This window comes from Arvicanthis niloticus, chromosome 5 (genome assembly GCF_011762505.2).
Source record: "Arvicanthis niloticus isolate mArvNil1 chromosome 5, mArvNil1.pat.X, whole genome shotgun sequence".
Taxonomy (NCBI): domain Eukaryota; kingdom Metazoa; phylum Chordata; class Mammalia; order Rodentia; family Muridae; genus Arvicanthis; species Arvicanthis niloticus.
The window spans coordinates 38,011,139-38,019,132 of NC_047662.1; the positions used below are offsets into that span (position 1 = coordinate 38,011,139).

Here is a 7,994-nt window from a genome sequence, read left to right on the forward strand (position 1 = left end):
GAAGAGGGGACAGAAAGACTGTAAGAGCCAGAGCATCAGGGAGTTTGATGTGAGATTGTTACATTGTGAAGATCTCTTTAGAATGCCAGAAATTGCACCCATACAGTTTCACCAACATGGGTACCTAAAACACGAGCTGAACAAGGACAACAGTAGAATGGTAACAAGAGCAGGGAGTAGGGAGCCCAGGAGACCTCAACACTAGAGGAAGAACTACAGGCAACTGAGGAATGCTGGGAGTGAAAGAACCAGTCTTCTCCAGGGAAGAGCAAACCAGTTGGTTATCTAATACCAAGTGGTTGCCCTGAAAACATACATTATATCTATAACATTATACAGATTGAGTAAGTTGTACCTATGTATTTAGGAATATATATATATATGTGTGTGTGTGTGTGTGTGTGTGTGTGTGTATTTCATATACATTCATATATATATACATACTTATGTGTATGTAACAACAATTAATGAGAAATGGGGTTATGAATCTGAAACAGTGAGGAGGCATATACGGGGGGCTTGGATTGAGGAAAGGGAAGGGGAAAATGATAATTATAATCTTAAAGTTTAAAATAATGTAAAGAGAAAGGAAAAGGAGAAACAGCAGCACATGAAAAGCATTTCGAATAGTGCCCGAGTTGTAGTGAGCAAGCTCTCATGTACCGTGGACATAGATGGTAGGAGGAGGCGCTTGCTTTGCTCAGCAGCTAGGAGTAGAAGTAGGAATGGGATTCTGGGTCGTCTGACTCCTGGGTCTGGGATATTGACTGCTATTGTCTATTGCCTGTATGGTTGTATAAGAACTATTAGTTGCCTCACACAATTTTTTCTCTGTTTTACAAAGTGATATAAATATGCATTCTTTAGTTGTAAACCTAGCCATCTTAAGACTGTCTTCTTGCCTTCCCTGCAGCTGTGTGGCACCTTGGTTCTGGATAGTTCACTGAAGCTTCTAGAGCATGTCCTTAAAGTGAGAGGACTAGAGCATCCCTGTCTCCCTCCCTCCTGACTGAGGGTTGGGATACTGATCTAATGGATACAGCACCAGTCAGTAGACAACTCAGGTCTTAAGGTGATGGCAGTTCTGTAGGCAGAAGGGGCCTGGGTCCATGATCCCACAGGATCACACTATTTTTGGTGAGAAGCTCTTGCCTGTTTCAGACACTGTGACATTGAGTGTAAATATAACCCTAATTCCCTGTTGCTCAACGGTAGGCCATAAATAACTAAAAGTGTCCTACTATTATTTTAAAAATGCCTTTGTTACAGTCAAAGCCCAGTGATAGTAGAAACCTTGATTTTTCTTCAGTGCATCTTTACTGATTATTAGTTTTGTGCCAAGCACGCAGTAGACTTAGTCGTGTTCTATGGGAGCACCATGGCTGAGTTGGGACTCAATTCCCAGAATCCTCTTCCATGCTCGCTGCTAGGTTGCAGAAGGGCTGCAGAGATACCTTGTCTGAGGTCTGGAGGGCAGCACTGACCAGCAGCTGGGAAGGGTGTGGCCTGAGCTCAGCCTCCGTGGCCTCTCTATTCATTTTCCTCATGCTACTGTTTTCTGGAGAGATCTGGACAAATATCCGTAATGATTCCATACAAGTCCAGCTTGTTTCGTGGGTTTTCTTACAGAGGCATAAATGACTCCTCTAGTAGCTGTATCTGCCCCATCATTGGTGACAACCTCCTGAAAGCTGCATAGATGGCGTTCTCTCTGCAGTTAACCCTCCCTTTCCCTATGTTCTAATAGTTTCTGAGACAACATGCATCTTAGGCAGGATTATTTGCAGCTGATGTGTGTGCGTGTGTGTGTGTGTACATGCATGTGCAGGAAGGAGTGACTGGAATCTCAGGTGAAGATTTGATGACATCACATTTTCTTTATATGAGGGAATAGACCTGATTTTGTGAAGGTCTTTTGTGTGTGGGTAACCACAGCTGCTTTGATTAAAAAATAACTTTCACTATTTTAAATTGTGTGTGTGTGTGTGTGTGTGTGTGTGTGTGTGTGTGTTGGGAGTTTAGGTAATTATGAGTCACCCAACATGGGCTCTAGGAATCGAACTTGGGTCCTTTAGAAGAGTGATAAGTATTCTTAACTGAGGACTGATTTTGAGATGAGAATGGAAGTGTCCGAGGTCAGTGTCATACAACACTGCACCCTTTCCTCCCCCTCTGACCTCCTTTTCACCCTTTCTTCCATGATGCCCCTTAGGCTTTGATGTCTCATGATTTTCTCCCATTTGAGAGAGAATTGAGTCATTTTACCAAAACAATAGTCACATTGACTGGTGTGCTGGTTAGTTTCTGTCCACTTCACATACACTAGAGTCATCTGGTAAGAAAGAACCAGAACTGAGAAAATGTTTCTATCAGATTGGCCTGTAAGCAAGCCAGCCCATGGGTTTTTTTTCTTGATTGACAATTGATGTGGAAGGGCACAGCCCACTGTGGGTGGTGCCATCCTTGGGCAGGTAGTCATGAGGTATATAAGAAGACAAACCGAGAAAGCCAGTAAGTGTCATTCATTCATGGCTTCTGCTTCAGTTGCCTCTAGGTTCCTGTCTTTTTTTCTTGCCTTACAGTTCTCCGATGATTGACTGTAACCTGTAAGCCAAATAAACCCTTTCCTCCCCAAATTGCTTTTGTTCATGATGTTTTATCACAGCAATAGAAATACTATCTAAGACAACCAGTTCTTTGTGTGCACAGTAACCACTGCCCATTGTAAAAAGATGCACCCTGACCAAAGCTGACAGCACAATCTTTGGATATAAAAATATGTGTTTGGAGAGCAATTTGACAGCTGAAGCTTCCCCACTTGAATCTATTTTTTAGCCACAGGCTTTTGTTGTACAGTGCAGTGGTGGTTTGAATGGAATGCCCCCCTTAGACTCATGTGTTCAAATGCTTGGCCCATAGAGAGTGGCACTATTAGGAGGGTGTCCTTGTTGGAGTAGATGTGGACTTGTTGGAGAAAGTGTGTCACTGTGGAGCAAGCTTTGAGGTCTCATATATGTTAAAACTAGGCTACTGTGGCATTTACTCACTGATACCTGCAGATCAAGATGTAGAACTCTCAGCTCCTTCTCCAGCACCTTGACTGCCTGCATGCCACCATGTTTCCCACCATGATGATAATGGACTAAACCTCTGAAACTGTATGCCAGCCCCAATAAAATGGTTTTTCTTGATAAGAATTGCTGTGGTCATGGTATCTCTTCACAACAATAAAAACCCTAACTACAACAGAAGTTGGTACCAGGAGTGAGGTAGTGCCATGATAGACTGACCATGCTTTTGTTTGGAGGAATGTGGAAAGCAGTTGGATGCTTCAAGTGGGGCTTAATTGGCCACCCTAGTAGAAATATGAAAGACAGAGGTGCTGAGGGTGATTTGAACTGTGGGGGCCTGGATCAAGAGGTTTCAGAAGAGAAGAATTTTACTATGTGGCCTAGAGCCAATGTGATATTTTGACAAGGTATGTGGCTGCTTTTGCCCTTGTCTGCTGGAGGCTAAAGTGAAGAGTTGTAGATTAGTTGCATTGACAAAGGAAATTTCAGAACAGCCTAGTATTGACTCCATTTTGTGGCTATTAGTATTTGCTTTTATGAAGAGCTAGAACGAAAGGGAACATGCAGAACAAGGAAAACACAAACTGTGGAGCTCAAGGGGCACCAGGAAGTAGACTGGAGCTAAATCCTGTATTCAAGGAAATGAACAGATCCAAGAAAAGCCTGGTGTAAAATGAAATAAAGAGAGTGGTGTCCTCAGAGCAAGATCCTACCCAGCTAAACTTCCAACCTGTGAAAGGAATTAAAGACAAGCTCAGAGCTGGGTGTGGTGGTGGCAGGACTTTAATCCCAGCACTGCAGAGGCAGGAGGCAGGAGGCAGGAGGCAGGAGGCAGGAGGCAGGAGGCAGGAGGCAGGAGGCAGGAGGCAGGAGGCAGGAGGCAGGAGGCAGGAGGCAGGAGGCAGGAGGCAGGAGGCAGGAGGCAGGAGGCAGGAGGCAGGAGGCAGGAGGCAGGAGGCAGGAGGCAGGAGGCAGGAGGCAGGAGGCAGGAGGCAGGAGGAGAGGCAGGAGGCAGGAGGCAGGAGGCAGGAGAGGCAGAGGCAGAGGCAGGCAGAGAGAGGGAGAGAGGGAAAGAGGGAGAAAGGGAGAGAGGGAGAGAGGGAGAGAGGGAGGGAGAGAGAGAGGGAGAGAGAGAAGGAGAGAGAGAGGGAGAGAGAGGCAGAGGGAGAGAGGGAGAGAGGGAGAGAGGGAGAGAGGGAGAGAGGGAGAGAGGGAGAGAGGGAGAGAGGGAGAGGGAGGGATATCTGAGTTCAAGGTCATCCTGGTCTACAGATCAAGTTCCAGGACAGATAAGCTCAGGCAGTTAAGGAAACCATTGAAAACAGAAAGCTAGTGAAGATGTAGTTAAACAAGGGGGCCATATTTCATCCCCAGCAGGCAGCAGAACTTGGCAGCTTCTGGAACATGGTTCTGGCTTTAAAGTTAAGGATAGAAGAAAAGGGTTTTTTTGAATCTCCCTTCGAGACTAAGGAAAGCTGCTGAGGCCAGGATGTGTCAGGGGTGTCTCTCCACAGAGGCCTAGAGAGGCCATTGTGTGAAATTGTGAAGATGAAGTTTAGATTTCCTTGGAGTCCCAGAATTTTGAAGATGCCAGAGCTGTGGGATACCTGCAGAGAGAGCTGCTAACAGGGAGTAGGAAGGGAGAGCAGAACCAGCCCAAGTGGAAGGAGTGTGTTGCATTTAACAGAACTGAAGGGAGCTGGAGATCTGAAGAGTGCTTTGACATCAAACATGGAGAAGCAGAGTTTGGAGTTTGCCCAGCTGGTTTTCCGTCTTGCTTTGGTCCAGTATTTCCTCACTATGCCCCCTTTCCTCCCCTTTGGAATGGTAATGTATATCCTGTTCCATTTTATATTGTAAGTATGTAATCTGCTTTTTGATTTAGATTTTATTGGGGGCATTACATGGGTCTCAGAAGAGACTTTGATATTTGGACTTTTAAATAGGATTGAGACTGTTATAAACTATGGGGACTTCTGAAGCTGGAGTGAATGCATTTCTGTATTATGTTATGGCTACAAGCCTATGGGAGCCAGGGAGTGGAATGTGGAGCTTTGAATAGGAATGGCTCCCATAGACTCATGTGTTTGAATGTTTGGCCCCCAGGGAGTGGCACTAGTAGGAGGCATGCCCTTGTTGGAGTAGGTGTGGCCTTGTTAGAGAAAGTATGTCAGTGGGGGATGGGACAGGCTTTGAGCTTTCATATGCTCAAACTATGTCTAGTGCAGCATTCAGTTTTTGCTACCTGAAGATCAAGATGTAGAACTCTTAGCTCCTTCTCCAGCACCATTCTTGACCGCTACCATGCTTTCTACCATAATGATAATGAACTAAACTTCTGACTGAAACTGTAAGCCAGCCTTAATGAAATGTTTTCCTGCATAAGAATTGCTATGGTCATGGCATCTTTTCACAGCAATAAAGATTTGACTAAGACAAGTACCAAACATGAGATTCTATATGTGGCATGTTGTTTGGGGGCCTCAGGGCTTCTCAGGCCAATCTATTACTTGTAGTCAGATAGCCTATCCCTTGCACTGGGATTTTCATTCCTTATTTATTTATTTTTTATTTTGTTGTATTTATTTATTTTTTTACTGGCCTTGAACTCAGAGAAATCCACCTGCCTCTGCCTCCTGAGTGCTGAGATTAAAGGCATGAGCCACCATGCCTGGCTCATTAAAAAAATCTTATGTCCTGGCTGAAGAGAGGGTTCAGAGATTAAGAGCACTGGCTGCTCTTCCAGGGGTCCTAAGTTCAGTTTTCAGCAACCACATGGTGACCCACAACCATCTATAATGGGATCTGATGTCCTTTTCTGGTATGCATGAAGACAGAACATATATGTATGCATATATGTGTGTGTGTAAAATAAATAAATACATCTTTAAAAACCCTAACAAAATGTATGTCCTTTAGGTGTACCTTCTCCTAACTCTGCAGGTTGCCTTCTGCATGTAACTCCTTACCTGATGCCTTCACATTTACAAGTTGGCTGTTATAGGATATTCTCAGTCACCTTGCTGGTAGTGCTGCCTCTGCCTTTCTCAACCCTAAGATTCCCAAGAATTTCCTAGCTGTGCCAGCCTCTGCACCCTGTAAGAACTGAGTTCTTTTCCTCATTTCTTCAAGTGTGTTTTCATGCTTTCCAGATGCTTTTCTAAATCTGCAAGATAGCCAATGAGATGGCAGTTATGGGATTAACATTATACTGTGGAAGCTTTTTACAGAAGACACACTGCCGTCTACTCCAGGTAAGCCAATCAGTCTTGGGGTACGACAGCTAAAGGAACAAAAAGTTGCCAAGGTCCAACATAGCATGAAAAATATCCCATCAGTCTTGCCAATTATTGCTTTTTCAAAGGAGCCATGCTAAGTCTTGAGGCATAGACGAGAGGCACTACTTCATTTAGTTCTGTGCAAGCCACGATCATTTCCCCTGCGTCTTTCTGCTTCTTTATCCTGGCAGAGCTGTTCGGCTCTTGCACATCTTCCCATACCCCTGCACTAGACAGGCAGGCTCAGGTTGCTCAACCTTCTGAGTGCCAAGTGGGAAGAGAGCCATGTTCTCTCCAATTGTATCTTCTGTGTGCTCTAGTCTGGTTCTACAGCTGAGGCATGTCAGTAGGCTAGGTCTAACAGTGCAAAGGGTAAGCAATCTCCACCTCTAGGAGATATTAGTACACAGCATACACTGGGGAGATAACTGCCCACCCTAAGGCAAGTTTAATCCTTTTTACTGTACCACTGTATCTCCAGCTCTACCCTGCCCATGGATGCTCCTGGAAGCTGTTAGGAGACACTGAGACCACACAGATGGGAATGCTCTGCACATTTATAGGAGAGCAACGAGTCTACAGTTCCATGCAAGGCCTCTAGTTACCCTGCATGGTTCTAGCAGGCAGCTGTGGTCACCCCATCAAGGAAGCAGTTGGGAGAGTTCCCGTCCAGCGAGAGCACCTTCCTTCCCAGCAGGGTTACGGTGGGTTGCACCTGCATCTTCTCTACCCCACTGATGAACTTACAGTTTATAATGTCTTCTAGAAACTCTCAAGTGCAGCATTTGGCTGCCATTATTCTCCCTAGGAGCGTCACCTTGACACAAATCTTGTGATATTTGTTTCTGAGTGACATGGACAGACCCCCCCTCCCCCACAATTGGCATTTTTCCGTTTCTCATTCCCTCCTGTTAGTTGCCTTAGCACTTTACAAAACTGATTTACATGCCACACTGTCACTCAGGTCCTCTGGAGCCTCTCCTGCATCACCACGGGGCTCAGCAAAGCTACAGAAACCCCACCAGTCTTGATGTCCCTACTGAGTTAGCTTTCTTCTTAACCCAGTGGCACAATCCTATCTCACCCAGCCAACTGGAAATTAAATAACATTTCATTTGTGCCTGGTTCCCTCACTATCATTCTTACCTTATTTATCCCCTCTTCACTGTTTCTTTCCACAGATTCCAGGTTTTGGATCCCAGGAAGGGCTGGCTATTCAGTAAAGATGTGGTTTGTACTCTTTTGTCCTCTCCCCCATACATAAGAAATGGCAAACCTGTATTTTATTGCATCCTCTCCTTTATCCAGTTTGCTTACCAAATCAGTTGTTAATGTTGAGGACTTTACCTGCACGTCTTCTAAGTGTAACTCCTTCCTTATGTGAAGTGTTTTTGTCCAGACAGCTGAGCCTCAGTTGCATATTTTATCACCCACAGCAGAGGCAAAGCAAATTCTGCCACAGCCCCCTTACAGCCCTATTTCATCTATGTTAGGTATTCTTTGGTCTTTCATTGCTCTTTTGAGGCACCTCTATTCTCCCCTGCTGATCACATTCATCAAGAAGGAACACTTCTGTGTAAGACATAGAGGGTGACAGCTCTCCTGGGATTTCCACCATGGACTTTCCCTGAAGCAAACATCTCCA

At 45.0% G+C, this 7,994-nt stretch overlaps 1 long non-coding RNA gene across 1 annotated transcript; it reads left to right on the plus strand.

Moving 5' to 3' along the window:
* Positions 1 to 5,777: 5,777 nt before the first annotated feature.
* LOC143442211 (uncharacterized) lies at positions 5,778 to 7,635 on the plus strand. Its single transcript, XR_013110222.1, has 3 exons — positions 5,778 to 6,325; positions 6,831 to 7,053; positions 7,531 to 7,635. It is a non-coding gene; the product is annotated as an uncharacterized LOC143442211 (long non-coding RNA).
* Positions 7,636 to 7,994: the final 359 nt, after the last annotated feature.